Source organism: Aphelocoma coerulescens, chromosome 4, assembly GCF_041296385.1.
Source record: "Aphelocoma coerulescens isolate FSJ_1873_10779 chromosome 4, UR_Acoe_1.0, whole genome shotgun sequence".
Lineage (NCBI taxonomy): Eukaryota > Metazoa > Chordata > Aves > Passeriformes > Corvidae > Aphelocoma > Aphelocoma coerulescens.
Window position 1 is genome coordinate 51,590,552 of NC_091017.1, and position 23,576 is coordinate 51,614,127.

Sequence of the window (23,576 nt, forward strand, 5' to 3'; positions counted from 1 at the left end):
GGACAGTCAACACCTTCCTGTAGGAGCTCCCATTGGGCCCACAGGTGGTGATGCTGGGACCATGCTCGATGGACGACTCCAGTTCTGCACAGAGGCACCAAACCTTGAACACTTTGGTGACCCTGAGCAACTTAATGGAGCTGTACCACAGGGTGTCTGGCATACCAGAGAGCAGCCCCTATTTCAAACCAGCCCTGTAAAGCTGAGGACCACACCGTAACAGGCATAGTGAGAGCACCCTCCCATGACCATGAAACGACCAAACCTGGATGGTCCTGGACAGAAGACGGTGCCAACACCTGGTGTAGGATTCTACCGGAGCTTGCTCATAGCCTGCTGCACGGATACTGCTAAATCAGGCTGGAGAATTGTGGTCAGAGGGTGCTGATACTGGAGCATGTGACAGGAGGGCAAGTCATGTAGCACTACCATGCCCATTGATACACACTTCTCAAAGTATTGAGTGGATAGAATTGGGTGATTGATGGAAAATTATTTTCCTAGAGATTCACAATTCAATCTACCATGCTTACATTCTTTTCATCTGCCTTAATACAATTGTTTGTATAGATATTTGTGAACAGTCTTTTATTTATGAGTAGGTATTGTTACCAGACAAGTGAATGTATTGACACCCGAACAAAAGGGCTCTCAGAAGCACAAGCATGCTCTCTCTGGAAGGTACTGCCCTGCCACCCTACACATACACATCAACTTGATGAAAATGTGACTAGAGAAACAAAATGTAAAGCACACAGGATTGCCAATAAATGTCATTGATGCATCCTGGTCAGGAAGGAAACCAGCTATTTTTAAAACAGGGTTTCATAAAAATAGCCAAATATATGGCATGTTTTGAAGAGGAAAAGCAGGAATCAAAAATGCTCAGTAGCCTTCCTGCAGTACACAGCTTATTCACCATCCCTGCTACAGGCCCAGACCCAAGCAGAGCAGAGCCTTTCTAACTCCTATTAATGTGCCTTCTCCTCTTTTCACTAATAGCATCAGCATATAAAAAAAAAATCTGTAGAAATAAGCAGGACAGGGATTAGCACTTCTGTGTGGCTCTGATTCAGATTTCTTACTCATGATCAGAAGGGCTGAGAGCAGATTTTTCTGTGTTTCTGCCTCATGCTGTCATTAATAGATGTTCACCCAGTCTTGTGGCATACGTGAACCTGAATGTGGTTCTTCAGATGATGGGCCAAGACAGAAACTCTTCACTTTCATTCCTCTTTTCAGGAATTCAGAAAGACCCAAAGGAGTTAAGTTGTCCTAGCAAAATCCCACTGCAGGCATCGTGCTTGATGGCTCATTCAACAGTCTCAGGTCTCCAGCAATACCTCCCCTGGAAGATCCTGCCCTGCAACCCCTGGTAAGAAGAATGTCCTCTGGGAAGGTACATGAACAGGATCCTTGGATATTGTCTGAGACTCAGGAAGCTAAGAAGCTCAGTGCCTGGAAAAGCCTGTGTCTCTGTGCTAAAGAACAGGAATGTAAATAGTGTATTAAGTTCTTGTATTTGACATCTGTGATCTCAGCAGAGCAGAGGAGAAGGAGGAAGTTGTCGTGAAGAAAACATCAATGCATACTACCTGAAGGTTTCTATTTCAAAGATTTTTCAAAAATGTTTTATGTGTTATTTGCAAAGTTGTGTACTATGTAAACATGAACTGAAATATTTATTAAGATACTGAACATCCCTCTTGGCTCCTTCTCTCAAGCTGGCTTGGAACTATCATATCAGCTTTGGGAGGCTTGTGTACAACAAACAGCCCAGGGGCTTAATTTTGTGCAGCACTTCCCAAACAGCTACAACTGCAAGCTCTGCTTCAGTAGAGTGTGAGGTTGGAATATTACAAGATATTGCTGTTTTAATGCTCCTGTCACATGGGTATATAAGGCAGGGGGTGTAAACAGGAGCTGGTTATTAAAAATCATTTTACTCCTGTGTGTAGTGGAATCTAAAGTGCAGATATCCACCATCATAAGTAATATAAAAAAACCCCCAACTTTATTGTGAATCTCCTAGTACATGGATTACTTTTTTTTTTCTTGGAGTTGTAGCTCCTGGAAAAAAGGAAGATTTGAAAATACATTGTGAAAGCATTAAAACATTTCTGGACTGTTAAAAAAGGACACAGATGTTGTATTCTTAGTTTCCTTCTTTGAAACCATTTTTATGTTTTCACAGACTTTATTAGTGAATTCACTTACTAGTGCATTTTTAGGGTTTCCAGTTCCATGTGCATTGACTACATGCCATAATTACCAATTAACATTATACTTATGTTTCCAGATGATTTTTTTTCCACTCTTCCAAAATTTGAAGTCTTGATTTTATTCTCTAAATTCATTCTAGCCCATAGCATAACCTTTTACTGGGGCTATTCAAAAACTGTATTTTTAATATCTGTTTTCAGTAGCTTTAAAGACTGTTGAATTTCAATTAGTTTGGGAATGCTACTTTCCAGTGTGGGAGTCACTTTCCCTGAACAGTCTGGAGGAAGAGAGGAAGTGTTTGCTTTCCTCATTGCAAAAAGATGATGTCCTTCAATAAAACGTATTGCCTTCATGCTTTGAAACGATGGCTTACTTTCACACACATAAGCCTGCCGTGTTTAAATGGCATTATAAAGATGACAAACTCATGCCTCATGCCATCCACGTGAAAGGTCAGAAATACCAGAATTATATCAACATATATTCTGGGGCGTGTTCTTTGTGTGTTATGATGTTGACCCTATGTATAGGAGGATCATGTGCTATTTCTCTGTAGATGCTACATCTTGCCCAGCAAGCTGCTTTCACATGACTCCAATACATCTGATTTAGCGATAAACACTGGAATAGAGGAAGAGAAGCTTCTATCTTTTTTTCTGCAATGCACTGGACATCCCTTTTCATTCTTCTTTTGAATATCAAGTAGTACTAGACCTTCATGTGTCTCCATTTATTGTGAAATCACAGATGTCTATTTAACACCAATAAGGACATTCAGTATTATAAGAGCTGGATTATAGCAAGGTAAGTAAAATTTCTTTCAAAGTTATTCTAGATTCACATTGGTGATAGCTTGGGGAGAAGCCAGCCTTGGCTACAGGCTCCTTCAAGGCATTTCTACAGCTTCAGAGGCCCTTTGGCCCATGTGCTCTCCAGAGTTGTCTTCTTTAGACAAGGAGAAGGCACTGCAATCAGTGGCCAGATATTGTCCCCCTTCCTCTGCACTCCCAACATATCACCAACCTGTCAGCTGAGCAAGAATTGCCGCTGCACAGGAGGGGTTCAGTGGTCACATGCCTGTTTTTTCTCCAAAACCAGTCTCAGACTGATCACCAGTCTGAATAGCAAACCCAAAGCAGAAAAGTTAATGCAGGAATGGCAGGAACTTCACTCAGAGCCAGAGCTCAGATTTTGAAAAGCAGCAAGCCCCCTGCCTCCAGATTGTGAGGATTGCACAGCTGCATGTGCATGCTGGTTTTAACTGTACTCCTTCACAGAGGACTTTTTGCTGAGCTTAGTTAGATGACAAACAAAAGCCAAATAAAGGATCGTTGCAAAAGGTACCAAAAACCTACTACTTTCCAGATGCTTTGTGATTAGAACAAGAAACAGTAGCATAGGAAACTTTTTTCCTCACTTTCTACCCATGCAGCGAAGTACTGTAGTATTAATGTGGGAGGCTGTGGAAATGCCATCCTGGAGCACTTTAAGGACAGGTTGGTAAATATCTCCCAGAAACATATTAGGAATTGCAGATCCTACATGAGGCTAGAAGAGCCTTCTTGGCCACCTGGGCAAGGCTGGCTCGTGTTCAACCACTGTGAACCAGCACCCACAGGTGCTTTTCTGACAGGCAGCTTTCCAGCTACTCTGCCCCCAGACTGATCCAACACTTGGTCTTGTTGAACCTCATACCACTGGCCTCAGTTCATCCAGCTGGCCCAGATCCCTCTGCAAATCATTCCTGCCCTCCAGCAGATCAATGCTCCCACCCAACACTTCCACCTCTCCCTGACTGACTTTCTGCTTCATCACCTGTGCAATGGTGGCTGTTATGTGGTGCACCCAAACAGTTTTGAGACAATTACATGGCGCTCTATTGTGTTCAAGTGCATTCGGCACCCACTGCTTTGCATGACATGACTGCATCATCACTGGAAAGACACTTCGGAAGAGTGCGGTAAGTCCATCTCACTTTGCCTGCAAACTGGACTGTCTTCCCATAAGAACAACCAAAACTCTCTTTCAGGAACTGAATTTCAACCCTTCTTCCATCACACTCCATCAACCCCACAACTACTGAGATAGCTGGTAGTGTAAAGAGGCATAAAAGCCTTAGTTTAACTACTGTGCCGTGCTAGCAGTAGACACAAGTGAAAAAGAATAGCTAACAGATTTTTTAACTCTATTAAGATCTCATTTTAAGATTTCACATCTCAACAGAAAAAGCAGTGAGAGTGTGGCTCACACCGTCTTGAGGGCACAAATGAGCTTAGACAACTCGGCAGCCAACGAGCAGAAGATGGGGAGCTACTGAGCAGGACAGCTCGATGCCAAGAGCAAGCAGGGAGCTGATGTGCCACCAGCTTCATCTGAATATTCAGCAAAGTAAGTTAAATGGTGACACCTTGTCCTGGCACATATCCTATCCTCTCCTGTAAAACAAACCCTGGCACACAGCACATGTCGTGTCACTTGCTTTTTTCCTTTTGGAGGAAGAGTGAAAAAATTCTGCACATTTGTGAGACATCTGCACTTAAAGCCACAATAGCAGGGCATGTAGATGACTCTGCCCTTCAAAAAATAAATCCTGGGGCATATTTTCATGGAGTGCTTTGTGCTCTGCCCTTGCTAGACCATGGAGTCTTAAGACTACAGTCACAAGGATTAAGGCAGAAGCATTGAACAGACTGAAGGTATCCACCACACTAGTCAAAGATGAATTAAATTAAGATGAATAAAACCTAGTGGAACCTGAGATGTCAAAGATTTAATAATGCTTCTAAAATTGCCTATGTGAATTTCCTGGCTGTTCATGGCATGGAGGAAATGCTTTTGAGGACCAGGGTGGTGTGTGTGAAACAGCAGTTCTCCCTGACAGAGAATTTGAGGAGGGAACTGTGTAAAAGTGGGATGCATTTGGAGATCTGTGGGGTGAGGTGGGAGGCAGCAAGAGCTGATGGAGGAGTGGTTGGGCAGCACACAGGGAAGTTGGCAGAGGAGACAGGCTCCTTTTCAGAAATAACTCTGAGGTGCAGGTCTTGGTGGGGCAAAGCAACCACTTTTTCCATGCACAGTGAGGGCTATGGAGAGGGTTTTAGCTTTAGGGGAGTTCCCCAGACTTCAGTCCCCTTTTGCCTCATACACCACTTCCTCTTGCAAATCTGGAAAGTGCTTGGCAGTGCCCTGTTGCCCCTCCTCCAGCTCATCTGGGAGAAGCCGAGTCAGCAGCCTTCCATAAACCCTCCCTATCACCCTGCGTGCCCATGCACACCCCCCAGTGCAGCTCAACCTGCCCAGCTGGCTTCTGTGGTGGCTGGACCCTGTGCAGGATGCTCAGTCACTGGAGCCTGTCAGCTCCACAGCAGCAGCTGCAAATGCCACCATTAGCAAAGCAGACTGAATTCAGGAGCAAAGAGCCTGTTTTTCAAGGAGGTTATTTGGCACTTAGTGGTTTGCCTCTCAGGTGACAATGTTGGTTATTGTATCAGGGACTGTGAATTAGCTAGCTTCAAACACAATGTTCATCTTACAAGTTACAGATGAAACCAGAAAGGTGATCTGAAAGAAAGGCTCCTCAAAACGTAAAGGTCATGTCTTGATGGAGAAGTGGGTGTTTCTCTAGTGGTAGGAAATTATTCTTCTGTGGAGTTTAAATTTTGTGAAACATCATGAAACACTGGGTTCAAGCTTCCCCTAGAAATTTATCCCTCTGGCTCTTTATTCAGGCCAAATCCAGGCTGATGGAGTGCCCATGTCAATCCATTTAGAGAGGGAGGATCACAGCAAACATCTCATGACAGCAGCTGACCTTACAAAAATGCCCCTTCACTGTGGCAGAGACTTGACATAGATCCTTGAACTTGCAAAACATCTGTCATTTTGAACGACTGCACTGGGACATGGCATCCCCAAGCCTTGTTCTTTATTTGCTCTTCAACCTTAAATCAGTCTGTTCAGAAGAATTCAAGTGAATGTTTTGCAGTATTTATTTTCAAATGTTTGAGCTGGCTTGGGAAAAGCAGGATCTTTTCATCTCCACACTAGCCATTTCTCAATGGAAATAGAAGGGAGTTACTTTTAAGGTAAAAGAATAAACTGTTTTCAGCTGGTTAATAATGAAAAGAAATTACATTCAAGACTTTGCATTATCAAATCCTTCTATTAAAGCACAGAGAGGGAAAAGTAACAGAGCACAGCTCCAGGCTGGGATGGTGATATAGCATTATTCCTATTCCCCCTCTATTACAGCTCTTAAAATGATCTGCAGACTGCACCTCAAGACAGCTTAAGACAAAGGATCTCACAGAGCCAGAGATAAGCACCATGTTTTATCGCTGCAAACCCCTTTGGTCCCCTTGACTTAAATAGATGTAATCTAGACTGGGGGCCTAATGTTCATCAACCTTTTGATATCTTTCTGACTGTATAAAGGGACCACAAATGCAGTGTAAGTATAATTTATACATACTATAACCTCACTTTTCATTGCCCCAGTGGAGACTTGCTAACTATGAGACTCAGGCCTAGAAAGCTCACATTAATTTGTGCATTTGTTGTTTCTTCAAAGTGTAAAATGGCTGTTGTATAGCTGAAAATACCAGTGGCTGCACTGTAGCTTCATAATGGGAGATAAATAAAGCATTCAGTGTTCAGAAAACACCTCAAGGGTCTGTCTTGGTGAATCTGCTGATCACCACAGCATCTGTCAAGCAAAGTCTTCTCAGAGAAGAAGCATCTGTGATTGAGACTTCTCATACATCTGACAGCTCAGGAGGTCATTCACACACTGCGGGATGGGGGGCTGGTGTAGAGTTAAGCTGGCCAGCTTTGGTCAAAATCAGCTCTAAGAGGAGAGACAAGAGTGGGAAGAAAGAAGAATGGCCCCATTGTTATAGTCACGCCCATGCTGGGGCCAAGGCAGCAGGAAAGCTACTGACACTTTTTTTGCCTCCCTCAAGATAACCTGGGATTCATTTGTTTTGATTTCCTCCACTGAGGAGCAATCATTGCCCTTGGGCTGCATGAACATCTGAGTCTGCACATCCAGGGGTTCAGTGGTAGGCAAAGGCAGGCGGTGACTGCTTACACTCCACAACAGGTGGTGCCCAGGGATCATGGCACTGGGTGATTTGGCGTCAGTAGAGTTAAGATGTATTTGCAGCCACTGTACCCAACCTGTGCTACCTGAAGCAGGGACGAGGAGGTCCATGATGAAAGGAGACCCAAGTGGCCAGCACAGAATGAGGGAGCCTTCTGGGGTCTGATATCGCTCCCCTTAGAGCACCCATCTCACACTTCTTAGTCCTCTGCACCAGAAATGCTCTCAATTAAGTGGTTCTTAAAGGCATGCAGGCTAACTCTGCTGTTTAACAATAGTTAGTAGCAACACATAGATAACTTCTCTTTATCTTCTTAATCTCACATTAATCCAGGAATGTGTGTTTACATTTAGGATTTCTAAGTATCATGCTTCTCATGTGTGCCTGATTCTTAATGACCTTCTGAATAATTCATTCTAAAAGCCTCTTTATTTTCTTCTCTACAGTTTAATTAACCTCTTGGTGCAGTTAGTGGGATTTTACCATAAAAGCATAATGCATTTTGCATTAGTGTGTAACTCATGCTGGAAGAATGTAAGTCCAGCCACTAAAGAGTTAATAGCAGATACTGACTTAATATCATTTTATTACAAATGATGAATAATAACAGGTAATTTTCTTTATATGCCTGAGCAGTGCCTTAGGATACCAAGGAAGGAATACTTATCCTGCCCAGCACCTTGCACTGAGGCAAAGGCAGTATCCTGCATTAGTTTTTGATGGAGTTCTCCCTACCCTTGCCAAAAGGCTGAAGAAGACTCCCAAATCTGTGCCTATCCTCTGCCAGAGCTTCAGGTGCTAAATGTTATGGGTGACGCAATTACAAGGTCAGGAGGATCTTGACTGATACATGAGTTGCCAGGCAGTGCCATTTCGGGTTCCTAGCAATAGACCTCACTGACCATCTCAACCAAAGACTTGAAATTCAGCTGCAGAAAAGAGCTTTTCTCTTTTGGGCTGTAACTTGGCTGTGATTATCAAGAACTGTGATCTAAAGTTCCTTGTCCAAGGAGTTAGACCACTTTCTTCAATGAGAATTCTTTTTTTACTTTGGAAATAAAAGTTGCTGTAATGTGGTAGTGGACAAGTCTTTACAAATGCCCATTTATGAAGTATCTTATTTCCAACTTGTTGTCTGTTCCAGGGTTTCTAACTGCTCTGTGACTGCCTGCAAACTCACCTGCCTAATTTCACCAAGTTTGGGGATATTATTCTCTCTCTTACAGAAGTTAGGAAATGGTGATACAACAGTGAACAAAAAGAAATCAAATTGTCTCCTGTTATGTCATCTGGGTGGGGACGCCCAGAGAATCTTTGCTTGCTCATCCCCCCATGGTACTTTACCTCCAAAGTCAGTTTTTCTGCAAAATGTCCCCTGTGTTCATACATGCTCTTAGCAGATACAGGGGAGCTCTTATCTGCAGCTACCTCAGCAGGAGAAGACCTTCCTGATGCCATTTATCCCATCTCTGGGCAAGTTTCTGTATCTCTTTCTTGGTAGAAAGTTGTACTTGACCAAGTCATGGTTGGGTACCTTTAGTGCAATAATTCACAGTGGACTAACTAAGCATCACTTTGGTCCTGTGGTGAGGGACGGCACGGGGGCACATCAGGCTGTGCTGGGCCAGAACCCAGAAGATGTGCAAGAGGTCACAAGAGCAAGGATCTGTGTTTTTTCCTTGGGCTTGTGAAAGATAACCAACATTAGAAAAATTGGCTAATGATTAAGCCCCAGCTGGTTTGGTCTGGACTAATTAAAGCTGAGTCTTTAGATGGAAAAAGTGACATTGGGTTTGAATCAGCTGTGCACCGTTTCAGGAAACAGATTCTGTCCTGGTGCTTTATTTTCCCCCTAAGTATTGCCTGGGTTCAGATAGTCAAAACACATAGTGGCAGTTATTCACTGTTAATTATTTGATCCTTTCTTAAGATCCTCTTATGCAACCGCTTTGTTATGCAATAAACAGCAGCAGGTTGCCACACAGCCGGCGGGGTGTGAGGAAGCCGCCGTACCTTAGATAAGCGGCGGGGGTTGGCGGGCAGCAGCAGCAGGCCCCGGTGGGCAGGGGCGCTGGGTCGGGCTCAGGGGGCTCAGGGAGGGCAGCGCTTCCTATGCAGAAGCTGCACCAGCGCTTCGGCTTCCTGAGCATCTGCGGCTCACGGGACAGGCAGGCCCCACCACTTTCCCAGTAAGGGCCGTTTGCTTCCTTTCCACCCAGACAAAAATACAACAAACCACCTTCATTTTGCAATGGGGCTAAACTGAAACTGCCTGGTTCAGGGGGTTTCTCTTCTTCATCTCTTCTTGTGTACACATGTGTGTATGCACACAAATACACTCGAAAGAGTGCAGTGTAGCGGTGGGTCTCTCAGTGGTGGGATATAATTTTGAGAAGAGACACTCCAATTTCTACACTATTTTTCTCAATTTGAAACATTTTGTAATTCTCTTTGCCAGGCATTTTAGACCTTTATTCTTTCCTCACTGCACAACACAGCTTTAATCAGAGTGGCAACCAATGCCTCCATGAGAGACGCAATACCTCTACATTATTTTGATCCCAAGGGCTTCTGAAGACATTTGAGTGATTTGCATCCTGGCTTTTTCTGAGCATGGATGAAAAGCCAACATTTTTGGAGTCTTTGATATTGCAGGCTGCAAAATGTCCCACATATGGACCACACAGACGCAGAAAGGGACAGAAATGGCACTCTAGTGGCTCCATTCCCTGTGATTTAAGGGAGCACACAGAAGGGATCACAGAAGCTGAAGCTAGGTTACCTTTGCTGCTCAGGCTCTCAGCACAGGGCTCTTTTACCTTGCCCTGGAAAGCAGCTGGCAGTAACACCCCAGTTGGAGATGGGAAAAGCCTGACTGCTTTCTGTCAGGTGCTCATTCCTGGCACATAAAGCCTAGTTTGCAGTGTATTTAAGGAGAAATTTGAGAGGTAGCTCTATCTGTGAAGCCCAATTTGGTCTCTGGGTACCAGCATCTGCCTTGCTCCTCACAGAAGACTGTGGCCAGCCCAGGCAGTCCTGCTGGGAACCACATGTTTCACGGGGGCCAGCAGGCAGCATCTTCAATAGTCCCTGGCACTTGCTCATCACGCTAATCTGCCCCAGCCTGAATTTGTTCTTCTCAGCCCCCTGCCCTTCACAGGAGACAGGAGAGCCTAGCAGGCTGGGGGATGCTTTTAGACATGGGCATTTGTCCAAATGTATAATTCCAGGGTTTATGTTGTTAGGATACCTACATGTTTAAAAGGGCATTTTATTTTAATATATTTTAATACTTACCTAAATGCTTACAGCTCCTAAGAGTTCCCCAAAGACTAAATTAAAATTTTTTTGCATTGTACATGAAGGTGATCATAGACTTCACAGAAGGGAATGTACTCGTGAGAATGTTATGATGAGCTGTCTCTTGGGGTGTCCTTTAAATAATTTTCGGTAAGACATTTTCTACTAATGCACATTAGTTCAAAAAACTGGTGTCCTGTACCTGGAGTTTCAAAATTAAGAAAGTATTCAAAGACTATTTGCCTCTGAGAGTTTCAGAATGGTCCCAAGCAACAGTTCAGAGAAAAGAAACCAGAAATTTGTATTTTCAACATTTCATTTATTTTTAAAGTTTAAGGAGCTGCAAAATTTAAGGGATAAACTCATTGACTCAGAACCATTAAAAGCTGAACTAGGTATACAAAATATAGATGTTTTTAATTTTTTTCCCGTGTAATGTCAAAACCAGCACAGTAATGAAGTAAACATTGTGCAGCCTGATTTTGCTTTTGTGTTGTAATAAGATACTATTCTTTTCCCCAACATCCTAGCATTAGAAACATATACCAAAAGTATTGCCTAAATTCCAGCCAATCTAGATTGCTTGCTGTTGTTCGTTCCAAAGCTTCTTTGTCAGTCAAGAAAGCTAGATTTCTGTGTCCTAGTAGATTTTGAATTTTATTATCAAAATTATTTGCACTGAATGAAAACACATAGGAAATGCAAATAGCTTGTGGGCTTTACAGATCAGTATGGAGGAAATTCAACATACAATCTGTCTGTCCAGCTGTAACTTGCTATGTGTTGAAACCTTTATATGCTAAACATATGGTATTCTGTTTAAGTCTCCTCATGCTATGGATAGCACATCTTTGAAGGCATGACTTTAAAATGTTCCTTTGCTTGTGAGACCTACCAATGTGCAGCAGAACTCTTTGAGCTGATGGTCATCTAGTCTTTACCAGCAAATAAACTGGGGAGGGAAACAGGCTCAAGCACTGCATTAGGATGATTTACATGCTGCAGGGAAAAGCCCATAGCCCAATCAGGGACCGTTTTATAGAAAACCTCAAAAGCTGAGCAGAGCTGTTGTTTACGTACCGAAAGTGTGAATTTTCAAAGGAAAAAAGACACTCAGAAAGTTTCCATTGCTGAAAAGCAAGTTTTCCTTACTGATGCATGTGTGCCAGCATAAACACTGCCGTGTTGTGTATTTAGAGGTTTTCCAGATCACCTCAACATGAATCTGCTTGCTGAATTTTCTAGCTGTAAATCAGCTTTCCAAAATCTGACTACCCCGTGCATCTCTTTATGGGATAGTGTTGCAATGTTACAAGAAATGTCATCTAAAGAGCAATAGCGTAATCCTCCACCATAAATTATGTGAGTCAGTCTTCTGGAAAGCTGAATTGCCAAGGGCAAAACGTCACCTCTCTGTGTCTGTCAAACGGGGGTAATAATAATACTTACCTATATCACAAGGGTACATTTAGGACTCATTACTCCTCTTTGTGCCAAGGATGAATTTATCCCATGGCGTTCAGTGCTGCCACCCATTAGTGGTAATTTGTATAACTAATTATTTTGATGTCTGCCTGCCAATGTTTTCACACACACATACACACACTCTCTCTCTCTCTCTCTCTCTCTCTCTCTCTCTCTCTCTACCAACTTCCTTCTAGAGGACCTTTTGGCATTAGCACAAGTTCTGAGCAGATCTTTCCCAGAGCTAGGTCTCACTCATGTTTTCTTTATCTTTAAAGCAGTCTTGACTGATGAGTCCCCAAGGAGTCTGGGCTATTTGTCCATAAGGCACAAGTATTTCCTGGTGACATTTTAGGATACACTTTCAGCCATCTTTAAGAAATGGAATTAGAGCAGGATCCAGACAGAACCTGCCCAATACCAGGTTGTGAACCTTTCTGTTCTAGCTGGTGACATTAGGTTATGGCGTGCAGCTCAATAAGAAGAATGTACTGCTCAGTCATGTCAGGGCTGAGGTAACACTCGCTTCCCCAAGTCAATTGGAAAACTAATTTCCATTCCCAAAAGTCATTTACAAACTGACTGAAACTGTTAATGCTTAATGGATTAACCTCCCACAGCTTCAGCAGTATAAATGCCATCTTTGTAAGCTTGAGTGATTCATCCTGTCACAGGGTAAGCATCCAAAACAGGTGAAACAGTCTCTCTGTTGGCTGCAGAAATAAACTCAGATGGGAGCTTGGCTAGGATGCCTAACATTCAGACAGCCAAAATTAACTGAAATTAATCCCACTTTGAGATGCTTTTGAAGGTGGGAATTAGTTTGTAAAGTCATGGCAGCCTAGAACATCAAAGGTCAGTGAGGACCTCTCTTGGGCTCTTCTCCCAGCTCTGAAAATGTTCTCTCTGTATCACGTGAAACTCTGGTGAAACTCTGGTGAAAAATGCCTGCCTGGTTATATATCTGAACGTGTAAATACGATGTCGTGTATATAGCACAGCACACTATACTGTTTGCATTCGTTAAATCCTTTTCCACTGGAAAATTGGCTCTCTGGCTTTGGATAGGCATGACACATAGGAAGGATGTCTGTAATCACTTACACAAATGTCCACATCCTTCTGTTCTTCCTGCTCCCTCCTTACTGCCTCTCATGTCCAGCCAAACTGCACCTTAAACTGGGAAATGACAAGCCATGAACTATTTTCAATCAGCTAGAATTACGTCTGGGTCTTGAGTATCATAAAAGCCAGAAAAACTGCATTTACTGAAACCTTTTTCTCTGAAAATGTATTAATAATGTATGATCATACTTTGTAGATAATGCAGTAATTGCTTTCTTGATTATGTAGCCAAAATAATCATTTTCAGAGATGCTTGATTTTTGCCTGGTGACTGCATTTTGTAACATTTTCAGGGTAACAGATGCTCAGCTATTTGTTCTGTTCAAAAAACAGCCCTAAATTGAAAGTGAATTACTGTAAACCTTCCACAGATATCTAATTTTACTTTAAAAATACATGCAGCCTAAATAGTTTTATACTCTGGAGGGGGAAATCCACACACAAAGCCCATGTTCAAAGAACTCAGAACTCTGCAATTAGCATCACACCCTTCCAAACCAGACTAAATACGCAGAGAGCACCCATTCACACACACACACATGCAAAAACATGTGCTGTCTTTCAAACCTGGTTTTTAAATGTTGATTCTGCTTCTATGCCCCAATGTAACAATATTTTATGTAAGTTTTTTAAAGTATGTGCCTATTTCATTAAATAAAGATAAATAAATAAACAGATACATAAAGGAAAATAAATACATATAAGTAAATAAATAAATAAACGGTAATAAATAAAAGTTGTGATCTTGGCTAGGCTCAAATGCGTTTGAAAACCTGTTTGGGTGGGTAATGCTTTGGAAAGTAACAGACTATGCAAAACCTGGCCTCCAAAACGGAACAAATCCAAACATACATTTAGGGATAAAAAAGTAGTAAAAAAAATACTAAAAGAGCAAAACTTATGAAGAAAATGAAACTTTGAACTGATTGTTTCCACCAACTTCATAGACTCATGGAGTCATTTAGGTTGAAAAAGACCTTCAAGACATCTAGCCCACCCATTAAGCCAGCACTGCCAAGATCACCACTAAACCATGTCTCTAAGTGCCACATCAAGTCTTCTTTGCCCATGATGGTAATTAGTAAGTGATCACTAAGCCTTTGTCTCAGCCTGTTGGGTTTTCCATCTTAATTGTTGCCCTTTGTCAGTACCAATATTACTAAGGCTTTGTGAAGGTCCCAGTTCACAGGTCTGTGCAGACCAGCTTTCTTACTAAGTATATAGGTATCCTTTTGCTATTCAAATTCAAGAGCAAAACTCTCTGCAGAAGGAGCTTTCCCACCTCTGGTGTGGTGCCATGCAGCAAGAGCATCAAGAAGACCATGCTGCAGGTGGGCAAAGCCCAAACAGAGAGGGCACCCACTCTCATGCCGAGGAATAACATGGCTAGTGTGTCACCTGGTGAAGCTGAGCCTCCCACTGCAGGCATTGCTGCCCCAAGGAGGAAGCTGTTTGGAAATCAGATCTCACCATGGACTGTTGATTTTTTGATCGAATTCCGAAAACTCCTGCTCTTGGTTTTGTCATCTACTTTTTATTAAACAATAAAGTACTTTATTTTCCGCATAGATGTGGGCAAATTGTTTTCTAGCTGTCTTCTCCCTTGTTCAAGTACATTTTCACTATGTCCAGGCCTGAAGTAGGAGGCAATTTAGTGCTTGGGAAGAGAGCTGTGACCAGATGTAGCCAGCAGTGTAAATGGGCTCCCTGCTACTCAGTCCCACATATCAGATCCTCATTTAGGGTGCTGCAATTAGATGAAGTAATGTCTGGGACTAAAACAGGGAGAATGATCTTTTCTAGGGTTGGTTTTGTAAATAAGACATTGAAATGAATGCAAGGCAATGTCACACTGAAGAGGAAAATAGAAGAAAGAAGTGGCCAATCTGGTTAGTGATGGACTGCTTAAGATCTGCTTCTAAACAAGAACTTAGGCTGGAAAAAGAGAAGAAAACATCCCATAAGGTATGGCTGGTCATGGCATGCAGACTAAAGATAAGAGCATCAAAAAGACAATCTGTGCTCGGCAGGTGGAAGAGGTCAGTGCTCAGAAATGACTCTGTACATTTCGTATGGGAGGCAACAAGGAGAAGTCTCACCCCTGCTCCTGTGGGGATCTGTCCCAGCCTGGTGGCATTGTCTCCTCCTTGTGCTGCCTCTGCCCAGTCCACTGAGGACATGGAAAAGATTTCAATAAAAATGCTAAATACTGGGAGATAAGCTTAAATAAAAGAAAAAGTCGAGGCAATCTACGTGGTCATTAACCACCTCATTTAAGGGGTAATTTTGCAGTCATTATCTATCTGATTTTGGATCTTAGAATACAACTAATATGGTTAAAAAATATTCCTTGAATGATCTGCCTCCAGCCACAGCCACAGGTTGCTGTTCCCTGAACAGGCAAATGCTGATGAGGGAGAAAACCAGGAGGCAAGAGCTATGACGCTTCTTCATTTTGGCTTGTTTTTCATACCATGCAGCACAAAATCCTACCTGCTCAAGCACCAGATGCTGATTTGTGTGGTGCCTAAGCATGAACTGAAACCTTCTTTAAACAAAACACAGTGGGAACTACCTCTATTTCAATAAGGCCCTTAATGGAATGGCACAAGCATCAGTATTAGACCTGGGCTTATTTAATATATTTCATTATTCATGATGTAGAATTTTACAAAGGAGTAAATTAATTACAGCTGAAGAACAAATAAAACTGGAAGGTACGTACTATGTTGCTGCCAGTAGTTAAACTATTTCTCTGGCAGGAAAATTTTTTCCTTCTAGCCAAAATTAGCTGTGCAATTACCCCAAATTGCTCTAGCTCCCTGTCCTGGGAGCAACTCCTCCAGGCAGTAAAGTTGGGTGCCATCAACCCCGTGGAGTGCCTCCCAAGGGAGCTGTATGTCTGATGGTGGTGCCTGTGCCAGACTGTCTCAGGAGCTTGTTCAGATTGCGCGGACAAAATAGCACAGAATCCATGCCTTCCACACATTTAGCCTATCTACTTTTATCTTTTCTATACACTTCTTCCCACATACTTCTGTGGTAGGCACTGAGGAGAAGAGCAGCTGCGCAAGGACTACAGGTGGGCGCTGGAAGGCACTGGTAAGGACGTAATGAAGAAGATGCTTTGGCAGGAGCTATCCTAGTAACAGTGAGTATCTGCAGAAGCAAACAGTTAGTTTAGCAAGCTGCATCTGCAGGCACTTGGTAAAATAGCTCTCTTGACAGACTTCTCAAAAATAATCAGATCTTTTTTCATGACAAAAGGCCTCTTGACAGCAAGACTAAAAATGCTGCACAAAGGATATGTGATAGAATAATGCAAATTCTAAAGTATTTCTTCTTCTTGTAAAGTCTCCATGGTTAGTCTGTCATGCATACTCATGTCATAATATGCATAATATGCATAAGTCATAATGCATAGACGTAGAGCTGGCTGTCATAGCAGCCCTGTACAGCCCACTTTCTACACTTGGGGTAAAATGCTAGCATCTATTTCGGAAGAATTATATTGAGTCTGTCTGCTTAGAAGTGATAGACTTTCTGAAGCTGTACAGATGTTCAGGAATGGTCTTTTCAAGTTCAGCATACACTTAGGAGAGAGGTTTTGGACATTATTAGAGAAAATGAACCGTATTCATATGGTGTTTACAAAATACACTTGGTTGTTATTTCCCATTGCAGCAGATGGTACCCAAAATAAGAAATGACCTGGAACCTCATTACCAACTGCATCAAGTCTGCACAAAACTGCTCAGGAAAGTAGGAAAATATTTGACTCATTTTCTCTTGAAGAAGGCTTTTCTTACTTTCAGGCTCATAAAAAGAAATTTAGTGGAAGAGATTGATCACAAATATTCACCATGACACTGGGCAGGAGGGAAAATTAGAAGAAATATCCAGCCTTATGGTGCAGGGTACCAAGTATCAGTCACTGCTTTGGGTTAAGAAGATACATCCCCACAAGGAGGCAGCTATTCCTGAGGGGCAGGTGATGGGCTGCTTGTTTCCAACCTCCCCTGAAACAGTCCCCTGATGGGACTGTTGTCCAAGACTGCAACGCTAAATACTAGAAATGATTTTCCAGGGAAGCAGCTGAAGTCCCTATAGATGATCGGCTTTGAGGCTGGCTGCATCTCCCCATGTCTGGGGTTTTTGTCGGGTGTCTGACACCACGTTCTCAGTATGGCTCTTACAACTCAGCCTTATTGCAGGGCTCCCTCAGTCCTGCAAACTGCTGCTGTGTTGCCTTCCCCTTTCATGTGAGTTTGTAAAAAGTCTGTCCTGGCGTCCCCACTGAAGGAATGACCTGAGCTACACTGGATTTCACGGCAGGTACAACCATCCCCTGAGAGGCTCAGCCCAGCCCAACCAGTCAGCTCTGACATCACAAAGCTTGGCTTTCCTGCCTCCTCTCCTTCCCACTTCTGGAGGTACTGACCAATTCCATAGTTTGATATGAATTTGAACCTAGAAAAATGTGTGCCAGTGTACAATTCATATTTAATCTGACATCAGAAGAATTACTCTTTTTAATTTAAAGTAACCATTTACTTGATGGTTGAGCTCCTTAGTTTTTACTGGAGGAAGAGACATCCCAGAGGATAACAACGCTTCACTGTAGGAAAGCTGGTTTTAGCCTGTTTTCTAAAACTTCTACTGAGCCCCAGAGTCTGTTTTTTTGTCATGGAGGGGAAACAAAACAGTTTTTGTTCAAGTTCCTTGTGCAAAGGAGCAGATACATTTCCTTCTCCAGCTGATATGCTGTAGATCAGCTTTAACCATATTTGCAGGTATTGCTGTGGTTAGGCTTGCATGTAACCACAGATTACAATTTGGGTGCCAAACAATCTAGATAGCTCATCATATGACTGTAACGATCTCATAGCACAGCACAAGTGGGGTCCATGGTTCTCTGTGCCATCTTTGCTCTAGAACTGGCTGCACACAAGTATAAAACTACAATTTTTTCCTATCTGTTCTTGCACTGGAAGGAGGAGGCTTGGATAGGCAGGCAAGGTGTGCAAATACTTGTCCACATTTCTAATTTGTGCATATCCATGGGCTTGGGCATGAGTCAGGCTCTGCTTCAGAGAGGCTTTTGATATCAGAAGAAAAAAATCTTGAAAAGATGATGAATCTGCACACGCTCTCTGAGCTGGCGACACCCAGCCACATGTGTTGTTGCTCTACAAGACTTGAGGGCATCAACAAACAACCGAGGAAAACATCCTGGGTGATTTTATTTCTGAAAATATTTCTCTTGTCATATAAGTGGTTCCTTGGACTGTCCAGTTACTAGATGGTAAATGAAGCATCAAAATTCTTACTTTCCAACCGGTTAACAGATACTTTCTTCATCGTTTGTAACTACATTACTAATGATCTGCAATGCATGATGCAAATAGTTTGACCTTCTACCAAGACCCTAATTTTTCTCTCTCTAGCTCTGAACTAAGGGCAAAGTGTAATGAAGCAGGTATATTTTCAGTCTGAATTATTTTACTGCCATGAAAAACATGACAAAATATGGTTCTTCTTCAGCCCTCCCTTCCCTTCTCTCCCTTCTTTCCACTCAGGGGGAAGGAGAAATGCTCTTTGCTTTGAACAAATGACAAGAGCAGGTCCAAACCACTGTCACATGGTCATTCACAAAGGCATTGCTCAGGGCAGAGCTGACAGCACCACTACCCAAGGAGGTAGATCTATCTATTACTTGTGATTGGAAAAGTGCCAGGGTGATGATCAGCACTCATGACCATCACAAGGCCTCAAGATCCTACGTAATTGCAACAACAGCTTACAAAGATGATTAAAAGGGGATTTGTTCCTAAATCTGTTTAAAGAAGGGGCCAGAGGGGCTTGGGTCAAACAGTGCTGTCTGCCCTGGCGGTGCATTTGCCTGTGGGACAGTGCTTGCTACAGCTACAGCCCTACACCAACACACACATCCCAAAGAGGGAGCTGAGCCTCCTCCTGCTAGAGAGAGGTCTTGAGCAGCTTGCCTAAAACCAGGATCTTCTCCAGTATTGTACTCTTTCACAGAAAAATCAAAAATACTGAACCCAGCAAGAGCTGAGGGTGGCAAGGAAACTTTATAAAGGGGAAATTAAAAAAAAAAAAAGCAAAGAAGGATGAAAGATCCTAAAATATATTTTTTTCATTCCAGCTCTTCGGGGCAGAGGCTGTAAAGCAGCAGGTAATATGTTTCCTGCTGGGATTAAATGACAGAGTAACAGAGGCTACCTGGGAAGCAAATCCTCTAGGTTAACTCCTCTCAGTGCTAGAGAAATTCCTGTCCCCTGTCAAGTGCTGGTGGCTGCTTTGCAAGGGGCCAATGAAATACAGTGTAGATATTCTCCTTGACTCTAGAAGTGCCACATGTGGCTCCACAGAGAAGCTGGCTGGTGAGTGCTGATGGGGATGCTCATCCCTGTGGTGGAATCACACTGCTCTTGCTGCCGTGGTCCTGCTGGTGCCTCCCACAAGGAACCACACAGCAGAGTGCACGCAGTGCAACACTACTTGCAGTCAATGGAGGAATCTTGAAAGAATGTTTCTTTGATAAAAAAAGATTGTTTTGCTTTTTTCTTCCACTCAAGTGACCAAAATCAGCTTGGTTCTTTTTCCTGCAACCTTACATGTGAAACTCAAAACAACTGCTGCCATTCAAAAGCGGTCTGAGAAATGCTAGGAAATCTCTCAGGAGCTGACAGTCGATGACTGGGCAGCATGCAGCAAGGCACTGGTCAGCCATGTCCTCTGGCTCCTGCTGGAGCTACCTCCCTGTAACCCGGGACTCTACTTCTGAATGGTGACTCCCTGCTACCAGGCTCAGGTATTCCCTGGTAATGCCCCAGGCCTCTGAAGTCTCCAGCAGCTTAACAATGAATTTCTGAAAAGTAATTGTAGTCCTTGTGTTCTGTTAATTTCCTGGGGAGGAAGCGGTTGCCAGTACTGCTCATACTTTTATTATTTCTCCATGCCCCCAAATGCTAGAAGCTTTAAAAAGAAAAAATAAAACTTCAAAATTTAGATAACTACTTTTAGTGAAGCTATTTGATTTTATCCTACATAATTTATTTCATCAATATAGTTGAAAGGATGCTGACAAACATCCTCTACAAACATTTCTTTTCATTATTAAAAGAAAAGGTATTGTAAAATACACTTAATTCCCCACCACTACCGTTTTTTAGTGTCAGTTTTCTCAGACTGAACAGCTAAAATGTATTACGCCAGTAATTTCACCCTCTTCCCTCAAGAGAGAACCTTTGCAAACACCGGGATTAGAGAGGAAACCTTTACAGGCCTGACTTATGAAGGGATAAAGACAATATTTCTTCTTCTGCTGCAGCCAGGCTTGCCCATGTGCTGGTATCCAGCCCAAGAGTCTTGTTGGGCTTCTGGTGCTCTTAGCAATCCAACAACTCCAGGCTGTCCTCAGACAGCAGGGGCTGTGCAGCTACTTACTGCTTTTGGTGCAGCATTTGCCACTTTTGAGCTGTTGTTTCTAGTCCAAGTCCTTCCCTGCGTCCTTTGGTTCAGAGACATCCTATCGACCAGAATGACTAAAAACCCAAAATACATTACACAAGAACATGGGAAATTTCAAATAATGCTGATTTCTGGAAGTAACTAGCTAATGTTTAGTCCCAGCAAAAGAAGAAAAATGCAAACAGCTTTTGAATGAAAAATGGCTGAAGGGGAAAATACAAATATGCTTTCATCTCATAAATAAGTTTTAATCAGCTTTGCTATTTTAACTCAAAAGATAAAATGCCAAAACCAGCATCTGTGAGGTTGCAATTGCCCTTTTTTAATGTACTGCTGTGAGGAACTGATTTGATTTTAAAATATTAATACTTCAACATTGTTTAGTTTTATTTCTTGAACTGTGGGTTGTAAGTCTGGTATTTGATATCAAATGGAAAAGCACCAGAAGGACACATGCCTTGGCAGTAACAGCACATGCAGCACATGCACAGAAAGGCTCTGTTGCTGGGTAAACCCCCTCGAGGCGGGGAGAGGAGCTCTCTCTCCAAGTGGCCACCCTTTAGGCCATAGAGAAGTGTTCTGATGGCCACACCAGCTCCATGCACAACCACACATAAGAGCAGGGCCCCCTGCCCAGTAATGCTACTTGAACCAGTCAAAAATACATGGGTATAATTCACAGAAGTGCAGACAGTCACTGGTACTCCTACATCTCAAAACATACAAATTTTGCCCTTTGTGCAGCTGGAGAAAGTCCTGGAGGTAACCTGTTTGCTGGTCTGTAAGGGCAGCTGCATGCTGCGCCTGTCCGTGCGGGGACTGGATGGTCGGATAACGCTGCATGTGCCACGCAAAGCCCTTATCTGATGTTGCTGACAGCACTTAGTGGGGAGTGCACACGCCAAGTCCAGCGGGCCCTTTGGGGTATACTGGTTTCTGCTGCCTGTCACAACCTAGCTAAAATGATTTCTAGGGCACAGACAGAAAAATCAAGTGACTGGAGCGACTGCTGCTAGCAAATAAGCTCTGCTGCCTGTCTGGCAACCAACAGATACACCAAGAAGAGTGAATGATAATCAATTTAAGAAATATGGACGATCTGTCAGGAAAAAGAGCTTCAGAGCAATTTCTGGACAGAAAATTACTAGTTACAGCATAATCTTCTAAGAAATTAGTGCACAGGAAACATGGCAAATTGGAGGTCATCTTTAACTATTACTCACAGTTTAAGAAGTTTCTGGGAACCACAACTGAACTGCAGAGTAGATTATCACATTTTTGTTACAACTTAAGTTCTAAACGAGAAGCTAAAAAGTCTATGCAACTGTTCCTTCTCCTCTTACAGAGACTCAGACCTCCCTACAGGACAAGAAGGAAGTTTCCTAATCCATGTACAGGAAGAGGGAAATATTTTACTCTTTTGGTTTCAGCCTACAGCACACTAGAATTAAGGATGCTGTTGTCCAACTTCTCCAGTGATCACTATGAACAGTTTGGTCCAGGGTATGAATGGTCATTTCCTGGTGACTTGTCCCAGGAACATTGTATCTCCATCTGCCTTCCCAAAAACCCATGTAGAGATGTGAAGAAGAAACAGAAACAAAAAATCTGGTGCTGCTGATGCACGATACTGATCACTACTAACTCCATGTATACCATAGCATTTCCACAATCTTTCCTCTTCTCTCCCAGAGCCTGCAAGTATTTTCTTTTTAGTTAGTAAACGTCACTCTCTAATGTTCAGCATAATGGGGGTGGGGGGGTGGGCGAGGTGTTTCTTCTCTACTTCTGTCCAAGTGCATTTTACAGCTGAGATTCTCTAAAGTGCCCTTGGCTGATCGCAAAATCACAGAAGGGTTGAAGTTGGAAGGCAGGTCATCTGGCCCAATTCCCCTGCTTAAGGAGGGACCCCTAAAGCCTATTGCCCAGGACCATGTCCACATGGGTTTTGATTATCTCCAAGTACAGAGACCCCCATAACCTCTGGGACAATCTGTGCCAGTGCTTAGTCACCCTTACAGTAAAAAAAGGTGTTTCCTGATGTTGAGGGAAACTCATACATTGCCATTTGTGCCCAGTGCCTCTGGTCCTGTCACTGGGCACCACTGTAAAGATCCTGAACCCCTCTTCTGCACCCTGCCTTCAGACACTTGGTCCATGAGGGTCCATGGTCCCAATGGTCCATGCTGGTAACATGGTGCTGGTTGCTCTTTATATCTGGGTACAATAATGCTTTGAAGGGCAGATAAAACACATATTAATGCCAATATGTGCTTTTCCATGTAAGCTATTGCTTAGAACTGGCAAAATAAAATAATTCAGAGGGAAATGGGCTGTTTGACCATGAGCAAGAATGGAGGTGGTAATCACTGCGAGCCTTGTAATAAGAAAATAGGAAAGAGATTTTTTTCAGAAAGCAGAGATGCAATATCCTAGGATGTTTCAGAACAGGAAACATTTCAGGAAAATAAAATTAATGATGTGCTAACCAAATAAATAGATAAAATAGCTCCTTTGGCTATGCTAAATGAGAATTTAGAAATTATTTGTACAATTCAGCTCCAGGAATCCCTCAGTATGAACTCTACTCTGATTGAATGTGGGGGTGAACAAGACAGGAAAAAAAAATGGTTCCAAATAAGATACCATCTTGGTATCTTCTGAAGCATTATTAAAAACAATGACAATGCCAATTGTAACAAAGCTTGTACCTCATGCCTCCTGACAAACTAGGTTATAATTTCCTTAATTAGTTTTAACAAGCAGAGTGAAGACCTATGTGGAAGAAAAAAAAAGAAAAAAAAGGAAGCTGTTTTACAAAGGCAGCTGAAGGAGGGGAGCTTTTCAAGGCAGTCTGCTGAAAGG